Here is a 25,486-nt window from a genome sequence, read left to right as displayed (position 1 = left end):
TAGCCTCAGATCGCAAAGCATGGAGGCACACCATCCACCAGGCTGTCTCTTCCTTTGAGAACGCACGCATAGCTGGTCTTGAGGACAAAAGGAGATTGAGGAAGAATCGCACTGCTACAGCACCAACCCTAAATCAGACTTTTCCCTGCAGCCACTGTGGCCGGACCTGCCTGTCCCGCATTGGTCTTGTCAGCCACCAGCGAGCCTGCAGCAGATGTGGACTATTGCACCCTTCTTAAATCTTCGTTCGCGAAGCCAAGCCGAGAGAGATATTACACTGTAGTAGTAGTAGTCATTAATAATAATAATAATACAACATTGGATTTATATCCCGCCCTCTGAATCTCAGAGTGGTTCACAATCTCCTTTATCTTCTTTCCCCACAACAGACACCATGTGAGGTGGGTGGAGCTGAGAGAGCTCTCCCCAGAAGCTGCCCTTTCAAGGACATTCTGCAAGAGCTATGGCTGTCCCAAGGCCATTCCAGCAGGTGCAAGTGGAAAAGTGGGGAATCAAACCCAGTTCCCCCAGATAAGAGTCTGCACATTTAACCACCACACCAAAATAAAATGCACAATTGTATCATCCCAAAACCATCCCCCCCCCAGTCCGTGGAATAATTGTCTTCCACAAAACCAATCCCTTGGTGCCAAAAAGGTGCCAAAGAGGATTGCTGCTCTAGCCCACTCTTTTCCAGGTCCCCTGGATCCAAGTTTATTTTTGGTTTCAACCGATTCTGAATCTACAGGATCTACGTGCTTTTTGTAAAAGGTAAAGGTAGTCCCCCTGTGCAAGCATCAGTTGTTTCCGACTCTGGGGTGACGTTGCTTTCACAACGTTTTCATGGCAGACTTTTTACGGGGTGGGTTGCCATTGCCTTCCCCAGTCATCTGCACTTTCCCCCCAGCAAGCTAGGTACTCCTTTTACCAACCTTGGAAGGATGGAAGGCTGAGTCAACCTGGAGCCGGCTACCTGAACCAGCTTCCGCTGGGATTGAACTCAGGTCGGGAGGCTCCGACTACAGTACTGCAGCTTTACCACTCTGCGTCACGGGGCTCTTGTTTTTTTGAGGGAGGGGGGCAAAATTTAAAAATGACTCCCCCTTATGGACCATTCTTTTTCATGGTCCCATAGAATGCAATGGACTCCATACCCAAGTTGGCGCCCCGCCCCGCCCCCCCCAACCCTCTGCAAAGACTAAACGCGTCTCTCTTTGTGTGTGAGTTGATGCACTCTGGTTACGTAAAGCGGCGGGTCCCGGAGAGAAACCGAACCGAACCGCAGATCTCTCCCGTCCCCCCTCTTCCTTTTTTGTACACACGGTCGGCTCCAGGCCGGAGCTCTGCTCGTCTCAAATACAACCTTCCGGGGTGGGGGGAAGAGCTGAACCGTGCCTGGCCTCTGCGCTCTGCAGCAAGCAAGCCAAACGTAGCCCCGCTTCCCTTCCTTCCCTCTCGGAAATCGTTTTCTCCCCCTCGGGTGAGTGCAGCAGGCCCGCCGCCGGTGGCGCCTCGCCAATCCCCCGCTCGGGTCGCTCGTCTGCAGGTGGAGGCGCGGCGGCGGCGGCAGCGGCAGCAGCAGCGGAAGGGGAGGAGAAGAGGACGCCGCAACCTCCTTGAATAATTGATCGGCTGGCGGGGCTGCTGCTGCTGCTGCTGCGAAGGGGGAGCCGGCGGAGCGAATGCGGAGGAGCCGCTGCCGCCGGAGGACGCCGCCGGGCTCCCTGCGTCGTCGTCGCAGCCTCCAGCAGCAGCAGCTCGCCCGGACGCCGGAGATGAGAGAGCGGCGCGCAGGTAAGGGAGGCTCGGCCGCCGCGGGGCGGCTCTCCCGCCGGGCTCATTAAGGAGGAGCGGCCGGGGAGGGCGTCTAGAGAGAAGGGGAGGGAGGGTGGCTGGCTTTAACATGGAGGGGGGGGGGCCGCCAAGTTCTATCGTAGTTCGGGCGTGGAGCCTCCATGCGCAGAGGCAGTCTACCTCCAAAAGCTAGGCTTTCGTGTGAACTTGGAGAGAGGATGCTGGACTAGAAAGAATCAGAGAGCTGGAAGGGACCTCCAGGGTCATCCAGTCCAACCCCCTGCACAATGCAGGAAACTCACAAATCGCTCCCCCTAAATTCACAGGATCTTCATTGCTGTCAGATCTAGCCTCTGTTGGATGGCGGCTTTAACGTGGTGGTGGTGGGGGGAGGACTAAGTACCATCACAGGTCGGTTGTGGAGCCTCCATGCGCAGAGGCAGTCTACCCTTGAAAGCCGGGCTTTGGTGTAAGCTTGGAGAGAGGATGTTGGACTAGATGGAGGGAGCTTTAACATGGCGGGGGAGGGGGACACTGGTTCCATGATAGGTTGGTCGTGGAGCCTCTGTGTGCAGAGGCAGTCTACCTCTGAAAGCCAGGCTTTGGTGTAAACTTGGGGAGAGGATGCTGGACTGGATGGCGGCAGCTTTAACATGGGGGAGGAAACACTGGTTCCATGATAGGTCAGGCGTGGAGCCTCCACGTGCAGAAGCAGTCTACCTCTGAAAGCCAGGCTTTGGTGTAAACTTGGGTTGAGGATGCTGGACTGGATGGGGTACCTACCAGGCTGCCTTATACTGAATCAGACCGGTCCGTCGAAGTCAGTGTTGTCTACTCAGACTGGCAGTGGCTCTCCTGGGGTCTCAAGCAGAGGTCTTTCGCATTACCTACTCTCTGGGTTTTATTAAACTGGAGATGCCAGAGTTTGAACCTGGGACCTCCTGCAGGACAAACAGATGCTCTATTGAGTCACAGCCTCCAACACACATGAGGCTTATGAGGCTCTTTTTTGTAAGCTCTTGGAGGCTTGGCTACATCAGGGGTGTGTGGCCTAATATGCAAAGGAGCTCCTGCTAGAATTCCACCCCTGGGTGCATGTGGTGGCTTTTTGTCAGATGAAATCTCTCTCTACCTCTGGTCATGTGCAGAGTGTCTTGGGGCCGTTTGCCTGGAAACCCCAGCTGGCCCACACATTTGTAGGGTCAGAGGCCATGACTTGGAGGCAGAACACCGTCCCAGCTCCTTCTTTTGTTGGCTAACTTGAGAAGCTGCAGGTTCGAGTCCAAGAGTCCCTGAACTTTCCAGATGCATGGCTAATGGTGGTAGAAAGTGCTATCATATCACAGCTGACTTATGGCAACCCTGTGGGGTTTTCAAGGCAAGAGATGTTCAGAGGAGGTTTACCATTGCCTATCTCTGGACTTCCTCGGTGGTCTCCCATCCAACGCTGAGCCTGCATAGCTTCCAAGATCTAATGAGATTAGGCTAGCCTGAGCCATCCGAATCATGGCTAATAGCGAATAGTATTTATTTTGTTCTGTAGGATTAGGAATTGCTTCCATTTTGACAGATCTACAAAAAAAATCCATCTGGACTTCTGCAGAAGGTCTATAGCTGTTGCTGTGCACATCTGTGCAGGGTAGGAAACTGCAAGCACCAGTCGTTTCCGACTCTAGGGTGGCGTTGCTTTCACGACGTTTTCACGGCAGACTTTACAGGGTGGTTTGCCATTGCCTTCCCCAGTCATCTACACTTCCCCCCCAGCAAGCTGGGTACTCCTTTTACCGACCTCGGAATGATGGAAGGCTGAGTCAACCTCAAGCTGGCTACCTGAAAACCCAGCTTCCGCCAGGGATAGAACTCAGGTCATGAGCAGAGTTTAGGACTGCAGTACTGCAGCTTTAACACTCTGCGCCAAGGTAGAGAGAGGCTATATTTGAGAAAGATAGCCGTGTTAGCTGACGAACAAAACCGACAAGAGTCCTGTGGCACTTTAAAGGCGTAACAGATTTATGGTGGCGTTAGACTTCATGGACTGCAGCCCGCGCTCTCTCGCTCTCTCATTGGCATGAAGTGTTATCCTCACTTGGCAGGGGTGTGCAAGGATACAGAGAGAGGAATCGCTCCCGGCAGGCCAGTCTATGCGTGATGATCGCCCTATCCCGGATTCTCAGAGGTCCTTAACGTGACTCATTGAATTGATGGATGTAGCGGAGGATCAGTCATGGAAATTAATCTCGGCTTCTGGATTTAGGAGGGCGGAAGCAACCGCATACAAATGTACTGGTTCTGGCTCTTCATCATAACACAAATTAAATTTTAAAGCGGAAAACAAAGCGCAGCCTGATTTACTATCCAATCACCCGCTGAGTGGCATCAGAGAGAGATCTTGTACTAATGTTTCCCACGTCCAGCTTCACAAGATGAACGGTTTCAATATTTTTGGTTGATATTTCCCAGCTGGTGAAGCAGCTCCTGTTTGAACGTTTTCTTTGTTGTTGCAGGGAAACAAACAAAACAAAACAAAAATTTCTACTTCGTGTTGATTTGCTCAGAAATCATGACCTTTTCAGTAGAGACGGAAGAGCAATGCAGGGCTGGCCTTCCTGCTAGGCAATCTAGGTGACTGCCTAGGGTGCTGGCCTTCTGGGGGCACCGAATTGGGTACCCCCCCGTGACTCTGTGATGTCATCGGTGCTGGGGAAGGGCACCAGAAGTTAGCCTTGCCTAGGGTGCCAGTCTAGGGCTGGCTCTGGAGCCATGGGTCAGTGACAGAGCATCTTCACTGTGCGCAGAAGGTCCAGGTCCAGTCCCCAGCATCTCCAGTTGAAAGGACCTGGCAGTAGGTGATGAGAAAGACCTCTGCCTGAGACCTTGGAGAACTGCTGTCAGTCTGAGTAGCCGATAATGACCTTGATGGACAAAGGGTCTGGGTCAAGTATAAGGCAACTTCATGTGTATTCATATGAGACACCTGTCCCATCCGTTTTCCACAACAGCTTAAGAACATAAGAGAAGCCATGTTGGATCAGGCCAGTGGCCCATCCAGTTCCAACTGTCTGTGTCACGCAGTGGCCAAAAAAACCCAGGTGCCATCAGGACGTCCATCAGTGGGGCCAGGACACTAGAAGCGCTCACACTGTTGCCCCTCCCAAGCACCAAGAATTCCAGGCATCACTTGCCCCAGACAGAGTTCCAATAATACGCTGTGGCTAATAGCCACTGATGGACCTCTGCTTGGTATAACATGCAGTGTGGAGTAATTTTTGTTACGTTCTTGCTGCTAATACAGTGTCTCAAGCAATGTTGTGATAGCATTAATCAAGAATGCCAGAAAGCCACTGATGGAAACTTAGCAAGGCAAAAGCTTGTGTTCTTGAAAACATAGACAGGTGAAATTAAATAATTTTCCAGCCTGTGCTGGAAACTTTATTATACACCCTGGGTGCAATACTCCCTCTAAGCTGCAGAGTCTTGTGAGCAAAAATTCTACTTTTGGAGCTACTGGCATTAAAACTGTGGGCTACTGCATCGATTAGTTTGCTCTGGGGCCATTTTTCCTGAGCTAAGATGAAAATGTGTGAGCTGCGGGGCTAAAAAATGGTGAGCTAACTCACACTAACTTAGCATAGAGGGAACACTGCCTGGGTGGTATTTTACTGTGAGTCACATTGTGCAGGGATTATCTTTTGGACTGCATTTAAATTCCAGTTTAGCATCTGATAGTTTGGATCCTGACAAGTACGTACTTTTAAGGGGGGGGGGGGGAGGGTGGCAGAGCTAGATCAATAAAGCTATTTCTGAGCCTAGAAGGAAAATGTGGTGAAGTTTGATTGTAATTACTCTGAAGATGCTCTTAGGGACGTGCAACCCATGGTAAGTCAATAATTGCAAATATTCAGGTTCACTTTCATTTCATTGGGGAGTTATCGTGCTTCCAGTTTTCTGGAACGCTGCAGGAGTACCTCTTTTGTTATGATGATGCTCCAAATGAGAAGGTCCTTGAGTTTGAGGTTACTGAAGTGCTTGTTGCCCCGTTGGTTGCCTTGAAATTTCAGCACCGCATGTGCAGATTGTTCCGTTTTCTCCCTAGCAAGATCCAGATGTGTTTTCCAGCTGTCTGAGCAAGTCTCCCAAATACTGATAAGTTTCGATTGCTATTACAAGTCAATAGGCTGTTTAGTTTTCTGCTCTGTAACAAACTCATTAATACTGTCATGGTTCATAGCTCACATTTTTTCCCCTAGCAATAATTTCACAGCCTCCATTGAGTATGGGAGAGAGGAATATAATCACCAGAGTAGGTTAATACATCCTTCCTTTACCTCTCCTCTGTCTCTGGGGTATTAGTTAACAATACCCTAGAGTGTTCCAAGTTGGTGTCTGAATATAGAATCTCTTATTCACGACAACAATTGACATACCGAATTGCTTCCAGAAAATATTTCCCGTGGTTTTTCTTGCTCTGTTCAAGACTGCCTTGAAATCCACAAAACTGCCAATAATCGTCTGGATTTCCTAATAAGTAGAAAACCCTGGCCTTAAGTAGCTTGCTTTCTGAAGGGGATAAAAAGGGTGCTGTCTCTGTTTTTGCCCAGTTTTGAAAACAGATTTATCATATGTCGGGCTAAAAGGTCCACAAGAGTGCAAGACAGCTAGAACAAAGTTGTGGTTCTCAGAAGGAGTGGGTTTAGAGGGGTAAGAGTATGTAAAATCCTTGTATGGTACGCCCACCCTGTTAGGGAAACAGCCACTCTAAGAGAGAGGGATACTTTCAATTGAGAAAGCGTCACACAAAGGAAAAGTTTCAGAGGGTAGCAATGTGGGGCCAGCCCTAGATTGTGACACCCTAGGCAAGGCTAACTTCTGCCCCCTCCCGCACTGATAATGTCACAGAGTCATATGGGGAAGCTAAATTTGGTGCATCCAGAAGGCCAGCGCCCTAGGCAATCACCTAGCTTGCCTAGCTGTTGACATGTTGATCTGCAATAGAACAGTTAAATTTTAGTCCTTAGAGACCAATGAGAGTTTCAGGATAGCAGCTTTTAGGAGCAGAGTAGAAATGGAGATCTCCGAATCCTTTTATACCCTAGTCAGAAGGTGGGAGGGGTGTTGTAAAGAATGCTTGTAAAGGATGCAGAGGTACCATGTGTCCTGTAATGAGCTTGATTGGAGCAGAGGGGAAATGCTTGGGGGCAGGAAATCAGCATCTGTAGTGAGATAAGAATCCTGGGTCCCTATTCAGCTTTGGGGGGTGCTTTGTTTTGAATGGAAAAGAGAAGGTTACCTCTGTCCCCAGCACTCTTGTCATCATCTGAATTTCCCTCTCCCTTAGATCTGGTATTAACTATTTTTGAAAATACAGCATAAGAAGCTAGAGAAGCTCTGTTTTCCCTGGCTCAAGCAATTTGCAGGTGTATTTTAATCCGTGGCTCCCTTCAAATTCCCTTGCAGCTTCCGGATCTTAAAAAAAGCAAGAGCAGGAAGCTGCGAGGGAAATTGGAGGGAGCCACAGATCAAAATGCAACCATGCAGCAACTGGTGGGGAGTTGATTGCTTGAGTCAGGGAAAGCAGAAGCCTGGGGGTAGAGCTGCTAGTGAGAAATTGGTCCTAGTACATCTGTACTGTCAGGTTATTTAGTTGCACCCTAAATATATATGATGTAGACAAGCATGGCCTTTTAACCTGGAATCACTACCAGCAATGGCTTTGTGAATGAATGGAACAATGTGCTTTTAGAACATCAGTTTCCAAATTGCCTACCTTCCAGGAACCCTGTCTGCATTGGTTTGTGTGCTGCAGAATCTCTGTCTAGATCACACACAAGCAAAAGATTTTGCGGCATATTTAAGGATGTGTGCTGAGGTTGCAGTTCACTGCATGGTATCTCAATGGACTCACTTGACCTGTTTATTAAGAGTCTTTGGGTGTATTGTGGGTGTCAAGCATGCGGGTTCAATGACGAGTCAAAGTTGATACAAAGACTACGTTTATTGATAGACCGATACTTTGGCCGAAGCCATTTCTTCAGAAGAATGAAACTGATACATTGATACAAAACTTTTAAGGCTTACTTCAAAGGGATTCCATGGGAGGGGGTCGCGGGAGAGCGTTCACACACAAAATATCAAAACTGTCTACATTCCCAGAGCATTATCAGACGTTCGTCCTTGTTATGCCCAGATGTCTCATCCTCCCTAAGGAGAATATATGGGAAGGTACTGATTATTTAGTTCCCTTCTCACTATTTCTTAATTAATAGCCATAAAGCAGGGTGAAAAACAGGAAAGAATAACAAACTAACCAAAATGGGTCCTCCATGACAATTCCCAGATCAGACTCAGGCAGGACCATAAAACAATCAATCATCAATAGAGTTTTACCATGCTTGACAGTGGGGGCAGGGGGCCCACAGCCGCCCTGAGCCTGCTTCGGCGGGGAGGGCCGGATATAAATTAAAAATTATTGTTATTATTAAATTATTATTATTAGTGATGGCAGACAAATGATCTTTCAGGCACTATTACTGATGGTCTCACTGAAGATACCCCTATAAATTTCTGGGTAGACAAATGTAAAAATCTACCGTGTTTATATACAGAGAAGACAACTAAATGTAGGATTCCCTCCCTTAAAAGTGTTATACAAACATAAATATTACCGTATATTAGAAAAAGGAGCCTACCCTATATTTTTAATATCTGATAGGGCACATATAGAGAAAGGGACAGAAGATTTGTGTTTTACCTATTTCTTTTGGAATCCTTTGCTCAATTTGGTGCCAAGGTCGGATCTGGGGGGTGGGGGTGGGCAGAGGGGGTGCTTGTCCCAGACACTTATGGAGGGGGGGCCAAATTGGGTATGGAGTCCATTGTATTCTATGGGACCATAAGATAGAATGGCCCATAAGGGCGCGTCATTTTTTAATTTTGCCCCCCCCCCCTCAAAAACGTATAGATCTGGTCCTGTTTGGTGCTGTGCTAAAAGTATGCTTGTAAACATTTTCTTTTTAATAAATACTTAATAACTGTTGAGGCTGGCAGTGGTTCTCTGTATCACATAGACCTCCACCGTCTCTGTTTAAAAAGAGCCCTGGAAGACAGAAGGCAGTTGGCAAGTGGCTGTTCCTCCAGGGGCGCACAAGGCAGTAAACAGTCCCCATGGTGACCGGGTGCTGGGCCTTGGAAGACACAGAGGCAAGGCCTCAGAACTTGGAAGGGAAGCTGGGAGTTTTGATTCTCCCAGTGCGTAATTCCTGCAAAAGGTCAGGTGATGGTAGAGAGCAGAGTTGCCATTTCTGGGTTGGGAAATACCTGGAAATTTTGGGGGTGGAGCCTGAAGAGGGTGGGGTTTGGTGATGGGATGGACTTCAATGGAGTATAATACTATTGCCACAGAGTCCACCTTCCAAAGCAGCCATTTTCTCCAGGGGAACTGATCTTGGTCATCTGTAAATTAATTGTAATAGCGATGGATCCTGGAGGTTGGCGACCCGAGATTGAGAGTGGAAGAAAAGCCCTTCTAGGTGGTGAAAAAAACCTAGGGTAGAAATGGAGCAGGCACAGAGCAAGCACCTTTCACCGTAGAATGCATAAAGAAACCTTTCCTGGAACAGTAGGGTAAGAGCCAGCCATTGACAGTGAGACTTTAATCATGGCGAATTACTAGGGTTGTCAAGTCCAATTAAAGAAATATCTAGGAACTTTGGGAGTGGAGCCTGGAGATGTTGGGGGCGGAGCCAGGAGCAAGAGTGTAACAAGCACGATTGACCTCCAAAGGGAGTTCTGGAAATCACATTTAAAGGGACCGCACAGCTTTTAAATGCATTCCCTCCTTTGAAAATAATGAAGGACAGGGGCACCTTATTTTGGGGCTCATAGAACTGGACCCCCCAGTACAATCCTTTTGAAACTTGGGGGGTATTTTGGGGAGAGGTATTGGATGCTATGCTGAAAATTTGGTGCCTCTACCTCAAACATCCCCTCCAAAGCCCCAGATACCTGCAGATCAATTCTCCATTATACCCTATGGGAATCGGTCTTCATAGCGAATAATGGAGTGCCCAGCAGATATTTCCCTCTTTCCCTCCCGCTTTCTGATGACCCTGAAGTGTGGGCCTCCAAACCAGGGGATCCCCTGCCTCCACCTTGGGATTGGCAACCCTATGAATTACTGAGGATCTGTGACTGTGAGTCAAATTCCACCCTTTAAAGCCAATTGTCTTCACTTGATTTAGAAAGCTGTAATCCTGTTCAGGATTGTATTGTTGGGCAACTGTTTTGGTTAAAATTTATCACCAATCGTTCAAATTCAGTTTTAGGATGTAATTTAGCTGCTAACAACATTGGAGAATTTAAAAGGTGTATTAGCTGAATATACTCAAACCAAGGAGGAAGGCAATTTAGTTTCTTTCCCAGTTCAACCACTGACAAAATTGAGCTCCCAACGATTTATTGAAACAAAAATTTTATTGAGTTTCTGTTCCAAAAACCGTAAGAGCACTGGAGCAAACCAGGGTTGCCTCAAAAAGGTAGCAATTAAAGAGATAGGAGGGGCCAATCTCTTGCGATTGATATCCCATATATTTACTATTGCTTTCAAGAAGGGGCTCTGTAACAGCCAGCTTGGTTTGAGATGACCATGCATCTGCGGCAAATACTGCCAGTTCTTGGTGCATATCAATATTCTTTAGAGGGCATCTTCTCTACTGGTAGTTCCCCTCCCCTTTGTATTATTATGCATTCCAAAGGGAATTTGTATGTGCAACGTTTTAAAGGAAAGAGATGAGTAAGCAGGAAAGTCAGCCCTTGTCAGATGTTAAATGCATTTTGCCTTATTATAACACAATTGCACGGTAATGATCAAAGTTTCGGTTCAGTTGCTCCTCGCTAGAAAGTTGCTCATTTTTATCCTTCGTGTTTTATCAGCACAGTGTCGTCATGCATTCCTAGATGTTGGCAATGGTTTTGTTTCATGTAGAAGTCCTCAGGTTTAAGCTTCAGTTAAAAGTTTCAGATTACTGTGACTGGGAGACCATGGGGAGCTGTTGCCCAACACAGGTGGACGAATGAGGTCTATCTTTTGTATATTTCTTTGGAAATCTCTAGCTGTGTGATGGCTTTAATACAGATTCCGTTGTTCATGTATATCTAGTTCTCTCTAGAAAGCTTTGTGTTGGAGCATTAGATACAACTTTTAGAGCTGACCTCACTCAACCACTAGGCAAAGTTAGGTGATTGCCTAGGGCGCCGGATTTTTGAGGGGTACCAGAAAGGTAAGCAGAACCTCCTCTACTGATGGGAAAGAAAGCTTGGCATTAACTGGATTCTAGAATCTACATATCTGGGGAAACTGGTCTTCTATAGCTGCCTGTGGGCTTTTGTAGAGCATATCTGTTTTTATTTTTCCATTGTTTATTGTGAATACCTAGGAAAATGTTTGTTCTAGGCATCTCATTTTTCATTCTGTTGAATGGGGGAGCCAAACTCACAGTTTGCCTAGCCGAGGGGTGTCCAGCATGCGGCCCGGGGGCCGAATCAGGCCCCTGAGCAACTGGCTGTCATCTGCTTCCTCCTCCCTATCTCTTGCTTCCTTCTGCATAACAGCTTGCTTTGCAAGTCTTGCTCAATCGCACAGAAGCTACAGAGCAAGCCTTGCAAAGCAAGTTGTTATGCAGAAGGAAGCAAGAGATAGGGAGAAGAAAGCTATTTATTCCATTGGCTGAGGCTCCTCCCTTGGGAAGGAAAGGGGGGAGGCAGAGCTTGCTTTGCCAGGCTCTCTCAATCACACAGTAGAGTTACTTAGCCAAGCCTCTCTTCCTTCTTCTGTTCCTGGTCCACTGGGGAAGGAAGGAAAGAGCCAGAGCTTCCTTGACCCAGTTCCCTGGATTCCGTGGGAGAAATATAAAGAAAGCACCTTTAAGACCAATGAGTGCTAATGTTTTAAACATGTTTTATTATAAGCTTTTAAAAAATCTTTAATTCTGTTTGTCTGTGTCCTTTATAAAGCTTATATCTCTGCTACCTAATCTTAAATAGGAACTCACATGGCCCAGCCTGACATGGCTTGGCCCGACGTCTCATTTATGTCTGATCCGGCTTCACAACAAATGAATTCGACACCCCTGGCCTAGGGTGTCAAAAAACTCTTGGGCTGGCACCCACCATTTCATGCTCCTAGTTTCCTGGACTCCAACATCCCAAGAGCAGCTGCTGTAGGACAGGGTTTCTTTGGTAGAACAGAGTATAGTTACCACCCAGGAGTGCTAATCTTTAAAGCAGCTTCAGTTCCTTAGATGTGGAGGAAACCCACCTCCCCCCACCCCCATTCCTTTAAAATCAGCTGCAAAAACTGACTTCTGACTTCTTCATTGACTAATTCCAGCTGTTTGTTTTGTCCCTTTCCAGACCCCACTTAAGCAGATGCATGTGGGGAGACATTACTTACCTTAAGGAAGGTGATATCTAGCCATTGCTGGGTACTGAAGAAGGAACATTAGTGATTAGCTAAACAAAAGCCTGCAGGAGAGTGCATGTTGTCTCTCTGGGCAGCTATAATGGTACAATCACTATGGTTTTTTTAATCTGTTCCAGAATACAGCTTTATGCATGACTGTTTCTTTTTAAGCTGCTATAAACTGACTGAACCAGCATGATGTAACGTACTTAAAAGTGGCAAACTCTTACCTGGAGAACTGGGTTTGATTCCCCATTCCTCCTCCACATGAAGCCTGCTGGGTGACCTTGGGCAAATCACCATTCTCTCAGAAGTCTCTCAGCCTCACGACAAGGTGCCTGTTGTGGGGTGAGGAAGGGAAATGGGTTTGTAAGCTGCTTTGAGACTCCTTCAGGTAGAGAAAAACAGGATATAAAACCAATTCTTCTTCTTCTTTCTCTCTCTACTTACTGAGTTCCTCACTGCTTTTAAATTTACCTTGTCTCTCCCCACCACCCTCTTATTGGCTCGTAATTTTGCATTCTTCCTGATCCCTGTGGACCCATTGTGTGAACATATGAAGCTGCCTTATACTGAATCAGACCTTTGGTCCATCAAAGTCAGTATTGTCTTCTCAGACTGGCAGCGGCTCTCCAGGGTCTCAAGCTGAGGTTTTTCACACCTATTTGCCTGGACCCTTTTTTGGAGATGCCGGGGATTGAACCTGGGACCATTCTGCTTCCCAAGCAGATGCTCTACCACTGAGCCACCGTCCCTCCCCAATAAGCCTTGCTGAAATGGCTAGTATAGGCTGCACATAGGGGTATCCGTCCCACAAAAGCAGATTGCAGTTGTGGCTGAACTTGGCAGCCTAGATATAACTCTTGAATCCTGACATCACAGTCATTGAGAGTGCATGGCTAAGAGGGAGCTAGGGTTGATAACTTCCAGGTGGGTCCTGGAGATCTAGTATTACAGTGGATCCCCAGATTGTAGCGATCACTTTCTCTGGAAGAAATGGCTGCTTTGGAGACTGGATTCTAGGGAAACTGCTGGGGTCCCTCCCAGGCTACAGTGTGCAGGAATTGTTACCTTGTACTGTAATCACTACATACTTTTTAGAAAGGATAAATATATGGAGCAGAGGTCCATCAGTGGCTATTAGCCACAGTATATTGCTGGAACTCTCTGTCTGGGGCAAGTGATGCTTTGTATTCTTGGTGCTTGGGAGGGACAGCAGTGCAAGGACTTCTAGTATCCTGGCCTCACTGATGAACCTCCTGATGGCACCTGAGTTTTTTGGCCCCTGTGCTCTCTATAGTCTGGAGCAGGGCTTGAATACAGCAGGAGCTCACAGGAGCACAGCTCCTGAATCTCCAGCCAGGGTCTACATGCAGTGGGGAGTTCTCTCCCCGCTGCACATAGAGCCCGGGCATATGCAAATGAGATATTCTGCTGAGCTCCTGCACCTTTTCCCCCTACAAAACGACCCCTGGTCTGGAGAAGAGTTGTAATTCTGGGGGATTTCCAGTTCCCACTAGAGTATGAAGGCTTGCTGCTTAAAAAGAAGGTTGATTATAACAGAAGAGGTTTCAGTCATGGAACTAGAAAGGACAGCTTAAGACCTACATTCTTTTAGATTTTAACAAGGGGTTTCAAGAGGCTAAATCAAACATGCTCCTGCCATTTTTGGGAGGCTCTGGTGTAACTTCCATCATCCACCCAAATTAAGGATGTAGGGTTGCCAGTCCCCAGGTGGGGGCAGGGGATCCGCCAGTTTTGAGGCCCTCCTCCTGCCTCAGGGTCATCAGAAAGCAAGGGGAGGGGAGGGGAGGGGAGGGAGGTGTCTGTTGGGAACTTCATTATTCCCTATGGAGACTTATTCCCATAGAAAATAATGGAGAATTGATCTATGGGTATCTGGGGCTCTGGGGGGGATGTCTTTTGAGGTAAAGGCACCAAAGTTTTAGTAGAGCATCCAGTGCCTCTCCCCAAAATACCCTCCAAATTTAAAAAAAAAATTGGACTTGGGGGTCCAATTCTATGAGCCCCAAAACAAGGTGCCCCTATCCTTCATTATTTCCTATAGAAGGAAGGCATTTAAAAGGTGTGTGGTCCCTTTAAATGTGATGGCCAGAACTCCCTTTGGAGTTCAGTTATGCTTGTCACACCCTTGCTCCTGACTCCACCCCCAAAGTCCCCAGATATTTCTTGAATAGGACTTGGCAACCCTATAAGGATGCCATTTATCCACTGGAGGTGATGCAAGAAACTTTAAAGTCTTGAAAACTAATTCCCCATCTTCCGATGTTCCTGCCAGCCTACAAGAAATCACTGTTGGTGCGATGGCAGTTACATCACTTCTGGACGAAACCTGGAAGTGACATCATGCCATCGTGTGACACCCCTGCCCCATGTCTCAGCCTCCCCCAGACTCCCACCAAGTTGTTGTGAGTTGTTGGCCTCCAGCAACCCTAACCCAAGTTACTTTCGATTACACTGGCATTTTTAGCATTGTTGTTGATGCCTTCACAGTCACTGATTACTCCTGAGGAGATAATTTTTTTTTTGTTACACAACAATCTGAATGTAGAACCTGAGGAGAAGATTATACACCAGAGGAGGTGGTTAAAACGCCTTTAAATCAGCAGGCCTGTTATCATGGCACACTTTATAACTATTATATTAAAGTAGGATTTTTCCTCAAGATGGAATATGAGCATGGTTATCCCACTGATAAAAGGATTCTGAAATGTAGAAGCCAGATAGCCTGACTGATAGTGCAGTTGACTTGGTTGAATACTCCTATAGTCAGTTCTATTGTTGTTGAAGAGCAGCTGGTTTAAGAAGAAGAGGAAGAAGGAGGAGGAGGCAGGTTGGTTTTTGAACCTCACTTGAGTTCGATCCCGGTGGAAGCTGGGTTTAGGTAGCCGGCTCAAGGTTGACTCAGCCTTCCATCCTTCCAAGGTCAGTAAAATGAGTACCCAGCTTGCTGGAGGTCAAGTGTAGAGGACTAGGAAAGGCAATGACAAACCACCCATAAAAAGTCTCCGAATAAAATGTCGTGATGTGACGTCACCCCATGGGTTGGTAATGACTCGGTGCTTTATCTTTTACCTTTAAGAAATCTCAAAGTGGCGTACAATCACCATTCCCTTCTTCTCCCCACAACAGGCACCTTGTGAGGTCAGTGGGGCAGAAAGATTTCTGAGAGAACAGTGACTGGCCCAAGGTCAACCAGCTGGCTTTATGTGGAGAAGAAGAGGGGAATCAAACCCAGTTCTCCAGATTAGAACTTGTCTGCTTTTGACCTCTACAGCAAAGGGCCATCTGTGGTTGAAGACCACTGTTCTATCTTACAAATATGTAAACTGAAGAAAAGGGAGTTCAAAATTTGATTCTACACTACAGGAAGGAAATGGATCATCACATGGGAGACAGGGTTTTCCAGACTTTGGGTATGCCCGGAAATTGCTTGGACATATAATTCTAGTCTACAGTAGGGTTGTTAGGTCTTACCTGGCAACTGGTGGGGGAATTGGTACTCCAGGAGGTTCTTCCACATGTGCAAAGCTTGTGCAGTGCAGTGACATCACCCGGAAGTGACATCATCACATTGCCAACACAGAGGGGTGATGCTGTAGTTTTTGGGCAAAACTCTATGTTTGTAGCCAGTTTTACCACAGAGTTTTGCCCAGGAACTGAAGTGTCACTTGTGTGACGTGAAGATGTCACTTCTGAGCGACATCATCATGTCGCCTTTCAGGCCAGTTGGGGGTGGGATTTTCCCTGCTGGTGAGTGGCAGGAAATGCCCCCCCCCCAAAAAAAAGTGGGAATTCTCCTGCCTCCAGCAGGTGTCTGGCAACCCTAGTCTATAGAGACCAGTTCGTCTGGATAAAATGGCTGCTTTAGGCTTCGTGGCATTATGCCCCACTAAGGTCTTCCCCTCCTCAAACCCTCTCCCGTAGGGATGCTGGCTTCTTTAGAGAAGAATTCCTGTGCAGTGGCTTCCACATGTTGGCCATCAGTTGTTGCATAAAGTGTATCGTAGCAATTGTGCAGTTGTGTGCCTGAGCATGGAGGCCCCTATGCAATGTCATTCCCTGCACATGGACATTGGACACACTGAGGGGATGAGGGGGTGGGTGGGAAGAACCACTATCATTGGCACAAGGCTGAAGAAATAAGCTCAGCATTGGATGCTGTAGGGGTGGGATGGGATGTTGTTTGGCACTGAGGAATCTGGTAGTTTTTATAAATTACTCTGAAACAAAGGTAATGGTCTCTTCAAAATGTTCCTTTTTTCAAACATGGACAGGAGTGTTGAACTCATTTGTTATGAGGCCCGGATCAGACATAAATGAGACCTTGTTGGGCCGGGCCATGTATGTCATAAAAGGTAATGGCAGGTAGTGGAGATATAAACTTTATAAAGGACACAAACAAGCACAAAGATTTTGTATCTCTCCTGTGTGATCAAGGGAACTGGGCAAGGATTCTCTATCTCTTTCCCTCCCTCCCCAGGGGATGAGGGGGCGGAGCCTCAGCCAATAGAAGAAAAAGTGACTTGGCTCAGTAGCTGTGCTGTTCAATTGAGAGAGCCTTGCAAAGCAAGCTCCCCCTCCCCCCTTCCTCCCCGAAGAGTCCCAGCCAATTGAGATGATAGAGCCTTTGTTCTGTAGCTCCTGTGAGATTAAACAAGCCTGCCAAGCTGTGATAGAAGAAGAAACGAGAGAAAGAGAAGAAAGCAGACTTGCTTGTGGGCCTGATAAGAGCTCTCTGGGGGCTTGATGTTTGACACCCCTTGGATTGCATGTTTGACACCCCCGTTCTAGAACATAAACGAATAGAAAAATAAAGGTATTCTTGTGGTGGAAGGTGCTATTAAGTCTCAACTGACTTCTGGGGGCTTCTGTTGGGGTTTTCAAGTCAAGATATAAGCAGAGGTGATTTTCCACTGGACTTCCTTAGTGGTCTCCCGTTTAAGAACTGACCTTACCTAGTTTTCAAGATTTGACAAGATCAAGCGAGTCTGAGCAATCCAGGTTAGGGCAAAGGTGTTTTTTTTTTTTTTACTATTTAGGAACTGATTTGCTTACCAAATCAAGGAATTTGGGGCTGTAAAGGTCAGAAGTTCCTTGCCTCCTGTGTTCTGTTTCATACATCTCGGGGGGGGGGAAGGGGGGGTCATCTTTGCTCTGTTTTTTTCAAATTAAGAGCCCCGTGGCGCAGAGTGGTAAAGCTGCAGTACTGCAGTTGGAGCCCTCTGCTTCTGACCTGAGTTCAATTCCAGCGGAAGCTGGTTCAGGTAGCCGGCTCGAGGTTGACTCAGTCTTCCATCTTTCCGAGGTCTGTAAAACGAGTACCCAGCTTGCTGGGGGGAAAAGTGTAATAACTGAGGAAGGCAGTGGCAAACCACCCCGTAAAAAGGTCTGCTGTGAAAACGTTGTGAAAGCAACGTCACCCCAGAGTCGGAAACGATTGGTGCTTGCACAGGGGACCTTTCCTTCCTTTCCTTTTTTCCTTTTTCAAATTATTTATGGTTCTGAATGTTAGTGGTGGAAAGGGAAGCTCTGATGCCTTAGAATAAATTGAGAGTGTATTTTTAAAAAAATGAAATGTACTTGATTTAAAAGGCAGGAGAAAGATGGGGGGTATAAATGAAGTAAATAAAACAAACAGATTTACTTCTAAGTTTTCCTCTTCAGCTAGATTTAGGACTGAGATTGGTGTGAACACTAAGGCACTAATACTAGTTTATAAGTGACACTCGTAAAATATGTTGCTTTTGAGGATTGTGGACTTCTGAAGAAATGTCCCTCAGAGGAGCACTCAATCTTCCCTCATGGACATCTCTTTGTTTCCAGTAAGCAACAGATTTCCGCAGCAACCTATTTTGGATGAAGGTAACGTGAAGGACAGAGCGAAATCTTGGTTTCCAACTCAGCTCAATGGCATTGACATTTAATCTGATTTTGGCTTCGATTCAAAATTCATGTTTTCCTCAGGGGCTTAATCATTGTAAGGCTTCTCACAGGATTTTTTCCCCCTTTCTTGACCAACGTTAGCTTGAGGCTTAGATTGTAATTTACTTCAATACCATCCCGTATAGCATCTTGGCAGGATATCAGTTTGGCCTATGCACTCAAGTGTTTGTACACTGAGTAGGGTTGCCAGTAATTCTCTAAGCTGTGGAGTCTTGTGAGCAAAAGTTCTACTTTGTGAGCTACTGGTATTAAAGCTGTGAACTACTGCATACATCAGTTTGCTCTGGAGCCATTTTCTCTGAGGTAAGACAAAAATGCGTGAACGGTAGGCTAAACAAATGTGAGATAGCTCACACTTACACTTAGAGGGAACACTGGTTGCCAGGCCTGCTTATTAAATTGCCATGATGTTATAAAAGCATAGTAAATAAGCAAGTTGGCAACCTTGACTAAGGTTTGGATTGTGCACTTTTGGGGCCGTGAGACTGTTTGGCCAGCTGCATGTATTATGGGGAACATTCTTTTAAGAAGGACCAGTAGTTGGTAGTATCTTTAGAGCTTTTTGGACAGCAATAAGAAAAGTCTTTGTTCTTGCTTAAAATGAAGAGTGGCCTACTCTTTATAAGAAATGTACAAATATTTTTCTCTATGAGGTCTCATTGCTGCATTGCTTGTATTTCGAAGAGCATTATGCCAACTTTGGAAACGAAGGCTTGGAGCCAGATAAAAGAGAAATAAATTGGCTTGCTCCATACAGAAAAGCACATTGCAACAGTGGATGAGTCTTAAGAATATATGTTCCCTGTAATAGTTAAGTTGAATATTTTGGAGATAAAGTTCATCCCAGGATCCTAAAAATGCACCATATTTGTTCAATTACAGACTTTATCAGAGCATTGTTATCTGTATTTTTAAGGTGGTTCCTTCATGAAGCCTCAGAGCTTCTATCCAGTATCCATGGAGAGTGTTTTGGCCAGCAATGAAACGGAAGGCTTTGCATGTGTTTATAAAAAAAGATTACTCCTCTATTACATACAGCTCAACAAGAAGACATTAAGAATGCTGATGAAATGGCAACACGGAACGCGTCTATTATTATAACTAGTTACTTGTATGCTGTATTACTAAACAACAATGAGCTCTGTTTGAAAATGGTTTAATTGTTTCTTATGGTTGTTACTGTGAATTTTTGTGTAAATGATATTTGTAAATTCAAAAGTATTTTTTTAAAATAGTGTGGGTAGCCTATACAAATCACAGTTAATGCTTTCTGTTCCTTGTCGTGTATCTCAGCTGTGATCCCATTATTGTTCTTTGCTCCAGGTCTGCTTACTCGGCTGGCAGGGGTAGGAGGGAGCCTTCCAGGAGTGGGAGGGCGGGTGACATTGCTGGAAGCAACATTGTTGGTGCACAGAAGTGATCAGGGTGGAATTCTAGCAGGAGCTCCTTTGCATGTTAGGCCACACACCCCTGATGTAGTCAGTCCTCCAAGAGCTTACAAAAAAGAGCCTTGTAAGCTCTTGGAGGATTGGCTACATCGGGGGTGTGTGGCCTAATATGCAAAGGAGCGCCTACAAAAAAGAGCCTTGTAAGCTCTTGGAGGATTGGCTACATCAGGGGTGTGTGGCCTAATATGCAAAGGAGCTCCTGCTAGAATTCTACCTCTGGAGGTGACATCATCACATTGGGCATGTCGTGTGGCAACACTCTACCATTTTGGGCAAAACTTTGGTTACCACAGAGTAACTCTATGGTTACCATAGAGTTTAGGTCAAAATGCTAGAGTGTTGCCACATGAAGTACTTGGCATGATGATGTCACTTCCATGTGATGTCATTACGCTGACATTGTCAGCACCGGAGGGGTCTGTTTGAGGGTGGGGATTAGAGTTTGGGTTTGGGGATTGGAGCTTCCAAAATCAGGGGAACCCCTGCCCATACTGGGGGTCTGGCAACCCTGAGGTTGTGGGCAGGTCAGCCAACTCCAAATTAGGATATTTCTGAAGATTTTGGGCATGGAGCCTGGGGAGAGTGAGCTTTGGGAGTGGAGGGACCTCCATTGATATTATGTTATAGAGCTCACCCCCCCCAAACACCCATATCCTCCAGGAAAACTGATATCTGGAGATCACTTGTAATTCCAGGAGATTTCCAAGCCCCACCTGGAAGATAGATAGATAGATAGATAGATAGATAGATAGATAGATAGATAGATAAATTTATTGTCATTGTTCTCAAAAAAGAAAATGAGAGCAACGAAATGAGGTGCTCTTCCACAAACATATCAACACATCAACACCCACAAAAGGACATATACATAGAACATTTAAAGGCATCTAAAAACACATAACCATTCATAACCCTGCATTTAGCTTAACCACGGCACTTGGATAGAAGCTGCCCTTGAATCTATTTGTCTTTGCCTTCAGCACTCTATATCGCCTACCTGACGGTAAAATCTCAAATAGCAAGTGGCCTGGATGTGAAGGGTCCCTTAAGATCATTTGTATCTTCCTTCTACATCCCATATCATACAGATCCACCAATGAGGGCTGACCTAGTGGTGGTGGAGGATCTTCCTCAATATCTTCTGCCTTTCTTTATTATAGCCTCAGTCCCCTATGGCTGTTGTCCGTGCAGTTCCCATGATCTTCAGCCTAGGCTTTTTGTAGGGTTGTCAGGTCCAATTGAAGAAAAATCTGGGGGCTTTGAGGGTGGAGCCAGGAGACATTGTGGGTGAAGCCAGGAGTAAGGTTGTGACAAACATAATTGAACTCCAAAGAGAGTTCTGGCCATCACATTTAAAGGGACTGCACACCTTTTAAACACCGTTGTCTCCTTTGGAAATAATTAAGGATTGGGGTACCTTCTTTTGGTGCTCATAGAATTGGACCCCCTGGTCCAATCTCTTTGAAACTTTGTGGGTGTTTTGAGGAGAGGTACTGGATGCTATGCTGAAAGTGGAGTGCCTCTACCTCAAAAAACAGCCCCCACAGAGCCCCAGATACCCATGGGTCCATTATACCCTAAGGGAATTGGTCTCCATAGGGAATAATAGAGTGCCCAGCAGACATTTCCCTCCCCTCCCCTGATTTCTGATGACCCTGAAGTGGGGAAAGGGCCTCCAAATCCTCTGTCCCCAACTCCTCTTTTTCACCTGCAGAAAGGCTGGTTGGATCTAACCTGGTATTGTTCCCCCCCACCCTGCGTGGATACTTAAAACATGCTTTGATTAAATGGAAAGAACAAAAGGAGTAACTTATATTTATGCATTATGCATTAATTGCAGCTGAAACTCAGGGAGCACTTATTCAACCCTGTTTCTATTGCCAGAGAACCAAAAGCAAAATCACATTAGCAAAAGACGTGATAGACAATTTGTACTTGGGTCGTTCACCCTTCAGCGGTCCTAACAAATATTAGAATGTTTGATTTCTGTTGACTGTATGGATGCTCACTCTGATTGGTTCTATTGTTGTCATTAGGTTTTACTTTTTTGCACTGGCTTGCGGCTAATAGAAATAAAATTGAACTGATATTGGTGGCTGCTTGCTGTATCAAGCTAAAGGAAAATGTTATCTCAACAGATTTGGGACTAGGGGTGCCTGGCTGCCTGCGCCCCTAGGCCGAACCTCGAATGTCTGCCCCCACTGTTTGTATTCACATGCGCAAATGACTTCACTGCCACGCCTCCGGACTCTTCCAAAGTCTTCCAAGGAGTGCAGGGGGGGGGGCACACTCAGAACCAGTCGGCTCTGAGTGCACACGCTGCCATGACCCCCGGACTCTGCCAAAGCCTCCCGAGGCTCAGGAGCCTTCGGAAGAGTTGAGGGGGGCAGTCAGCTCTGAGCACACATGCTGCCACGCCCACCCCAGACTCTGCAGAGTCCGGAAGGCAGCAGGGAGGCGGGCAAGTGGATGGCGGTGGGGCATGGGGAGAGGGGACCCTAAGCCAAGTGGTGCCCGAGACGGCCGCCTACTTCCATGCGCCAGTCCTGCATCTCAAAGGAACTTTTGTCGTTGCCAAGCAGCAAAACTGAGGCTTAAGCGTTCCTTCAGTATGGTGTGGTTGTTAAGCACAGCGGACTCTATTCTGGAGAACCGGGTTTGATTTCCCACTCCTCACAAGGTGACTATTGTAGGGAGAGGAAGGGAAGGGGATTGTAAGCCGCTTTGAGAGTTCTCCTCCTCCTCCCTCTTAGGGTTACAGATAACTTTAAGGGGAATTACATAGATTCGTGAAGAATAGATCAGTTGAAGGCAAAATTGAATCCCTGTGGCCTGTCCTTGCCTGACATGGAAAGCGGTGAGAAAGAATTGCTGGTAGAGCTTTTGGCTTCTGTTTGTAGGCATCCTATGGGTGTCTGGTGGATCGCTGTGAAGTTTAGAAATAACCCTACACACTCAGAGGTACTCTGGGTAACAGAAAAAGGTTATAGCTATATATTTTAGTATTAAGAGTTATCTTTTATCGTGTGTGTGTGTGTTTAGTGGGATGGCGCAGAAGGCATACAGTATTCATGTAGTTCTTTTGGCTGCATACCACCATGTTTAAGTGATTCATGTGGTTCTCACCAGGGCGCTATTTGTGGGAAAAGCCCAGCAGGAGCTCATTTGCATACGAGGCCACACACCCCTGACAGCAACAAGCCAGCCAGAACTGCATTCCTGCTAAAAAAAAAAGACTTGGTTCCGATGATCTTTAGTCTTTCACACACTTCTTTCTTGGGATGAGGATCCCTGAGTCCTCATCTGTAGTCAAAACCAGTCCCAAGGACACAGAGCAGCTGCGTTCAATGTTCCGATTTCTTCTTTTTTCCATCTGTCCCTTTGCTGCCTTCCTCATTAGTGATGCAGCGACTGTATGCACCTTGGGGCCAGGACTTGTCTGTGTGCCTTGCTATTCTGTAAGGGAGCCCATCTGCTGATACTGCTATATAAATTATCATCCTGCAAAGGGCTTTTTGTCCAAGACCAAGATCCACCCCGTTGAGGCGATGCTACCTTTCCAGTTTTCCTTGTGCATCTCTTTGTGGTTTCTTTTTATAACTGTCTGATTCATGCCTCTCGGCAAGATCTCTCTCTTGCACTCTTCCTCGGCTGTTCTCTGGCATTCCTGGTATCCTACGGTGTCTCCCCAGGAGTTTCCTGCCCTTGCGCAGTGTAGGCCAAGCCCTAACTGCGCCGTTGCTCTTTTTCTAATTTGAAGCATGTCTTGGGAAAGCAAAGGAAGACGCAGGTTAAGATGTGGGGTGGGGGAACTGGGGGGTGCGGACGGAGCTGAGACGGGATGCCTCAGTGCCTGCCCAGCAAGGAAAGAAGCCTGCTTAGAGTAAGCTGGAGAACCCACAGCAGGCCAAGAGAAGAAGCTACAGCGGGTAGAGGATGTTTTCCCGGAAGCGTAGTTTTGCCTTTGGAGCCTATGGAGGGTATGTATCTGCACTAACCTGATGCCTCTCTGCTGCGTGTCCTTTGGGTAGCGTTACTGGTTTTGCAAAATGGATTTCTGTAGGCCTTCTGGGAACTCATTTTATACCCTTGCTCACCCCTTTCCACTAGGGCAATGAGGGCTTTCCCAAGATGTCTTGGGACATGGCTTGGGGTAGGGTTGCCAATCCCCAGGTGAGGACAGGGGATCCCCCCGGTTTGGAGGCCCTCCCCCCAATTCAGGGTCATCAGAAAGCGAGGGGGCGGGAATGTCTGCTAGGCACTCCATTATACCCTATGGAGACCAATTCCCATAGGGTATATTGGAAAATTGATCTGGGGCTGGGGGCAATGTTCCCTCTAAGTTGCAGAGTCTTGTGAGCAAAATTTCTACTTTATGAGCTACTGGCATTAAAGTTGTGAGCTACTGGCTTTAAAGCTGTGTCCTGCTGCATAAATCAGCATGCTCTGGGGTCATCCTTCCTTAGCTAAGATAAAAATGTGTGAGCTGGAGGCTAAAAATCTGTGAGCTAGCTCACACTAACTCAGCTTAGAGGGAACACTGGCTGGGGGGGGGGCTGTTTTTTTTAAAAAAAGATAGATGCACCAAATTTTCAGCATAGCATCTAGTGCCTCTCCTCAAAACATCTCCCAAGTTTCAAAAAGATTGGATCAGGGGGTCCAGTTTTCTGAGCCCCCAAAGAAAATGCCCCTATCCTTCATTATTTCCAATGGAAGGAAGGCATTTAAAAGGTGTGCAGTCCCTTGAAATGTGATGGCCAGAACTCCCTTTGGAGTTCAGTCATGCTTGTCACACCCTTGCTCCTGGCTCCACTCCCAATGTCTCCTGGCTCCATCCCCAAAGTCCCCAGATATTTCTTGAGTTGGACTTGGCAACCCTAGTTTGGGGAGAGCGCCGGATTGTTTCTTGCAGGCTGGTCTCCCTTTCCAGAAAATGTATCAGGTAAACTTTCAGGTTTTTCTCTTTTCTCTCCTCATCTCCTTCTTTCTGTTGCCTTTTATACCCTACAAGGTTTCAGGCTGGGAGGGACAGTTGAAATGGCCTTTTTAAAAACAAGGTGTTTGCTTTTGAAGTAGAACGGTTAAAAACTGTCGACTCTAGAGACCTGTCGTTTTGGATCTTAAGAGAGGCAAGTCCAAAATAACGGCAAGATCAAGGGTGCATTCTAGGCAAGTTAAAAGGAGGATACTGTTTGCAACTCGTAGCCATTAGGCGTTCAGTTACGAGGTTCAGTTATGAGGCTATCTTGAGCATAAAAGAAATCGTGGCTAAGAACATAAGCTGCCTATTAGGACCCCCAGGAAAAATCTCAGACAGAAACATGCCATATACCAAACTGTGATGTCCTGATCCACACAAGTGCCACTCACTTGTCATGGATTCGGTTTAAGGGCAGAAAGATCTTCTGCTGGCTTGCCCCTCCATTGCACACCCTGATACTGCACCCCATGCTGCTACCAAGACATCACTGGATAAACCTCTCCCCCCATTTTGAGGAGAGCAGGAGGAAGGGAGAGATGGGCAAATTCTAGGGATGCCAGCCTCCAGGTGGAACCTGGGGATCCCTTGGAATTACACCTCATCTCTGGATGACAGAGATCAGTTCCCCTGGAAAAAGAAGATATTGGATTTATATCCTGCTCTCCACTCTGAATTTCAGAGTCTCAGAGTGGCTCACAATCTCCCTCATCTTCCTCCCTCGCAAAAGACACCCTGTGAGGTAGGTGGGACTGAGAGACCCCTTTACAGCAGCTGCCCTTTCAAGGACAACTCCTGTGAAAGCTATGGCTGACCCAAGGCCATTCCAGCAGGTGCAAGTGG

At 46.7% G+C, this 25,486-nt stretch overlaps 1 protein-coding gene across 8 annotated transcripts in view; it reads left to right on the top strand.

Moving 5' to 3' along the window:
• Positions 1–1,682: 1,682 nt before the first annotated feature.
• LOC132570362 (rap1 GTPase-activating protein 1-like) overlaps positions 1,683–25,486 on the top strand; it is an 81,919-nt gene continuing 58,115 nt past the window's right edge. For 7 of the 8 annotated variants that reach the window (XR_009555315.1, XM_060236921.1, XM_060236925.1 and 4 more), the window contains exon 1: positions 1,760–1,794. The gene's annotated coding sequence lies outside the window, so the exon portion shown is untranslated. Of the gene's footprint in view, positions 1,795–25,486 lie in introns of all 8 variants that reach the window. The other variant, XM_060236926.1, reaches the window with a different exon arrangement.

Source organism: Heteronotia binoei, chromosome 4 (assembly GCF_032191835.1).
Source record: "Heteronotia binoei isolate CCM8104 ecotype False Entrance Well chromosome 4, APGP_CSIRO_Hbin_v1, whole genome shotgun sequence".
Classification (NCBI taxonomy): domain Eukaryota; kingdom Metazoa; phylum Chordata; class Lepidosauria; order Squamata; family Gekkonidae; genus Heteronotia; species Heteronotia binoei.
This window is presented reverse-complemented; position numbering and strand designations above follow the sequence as displayed.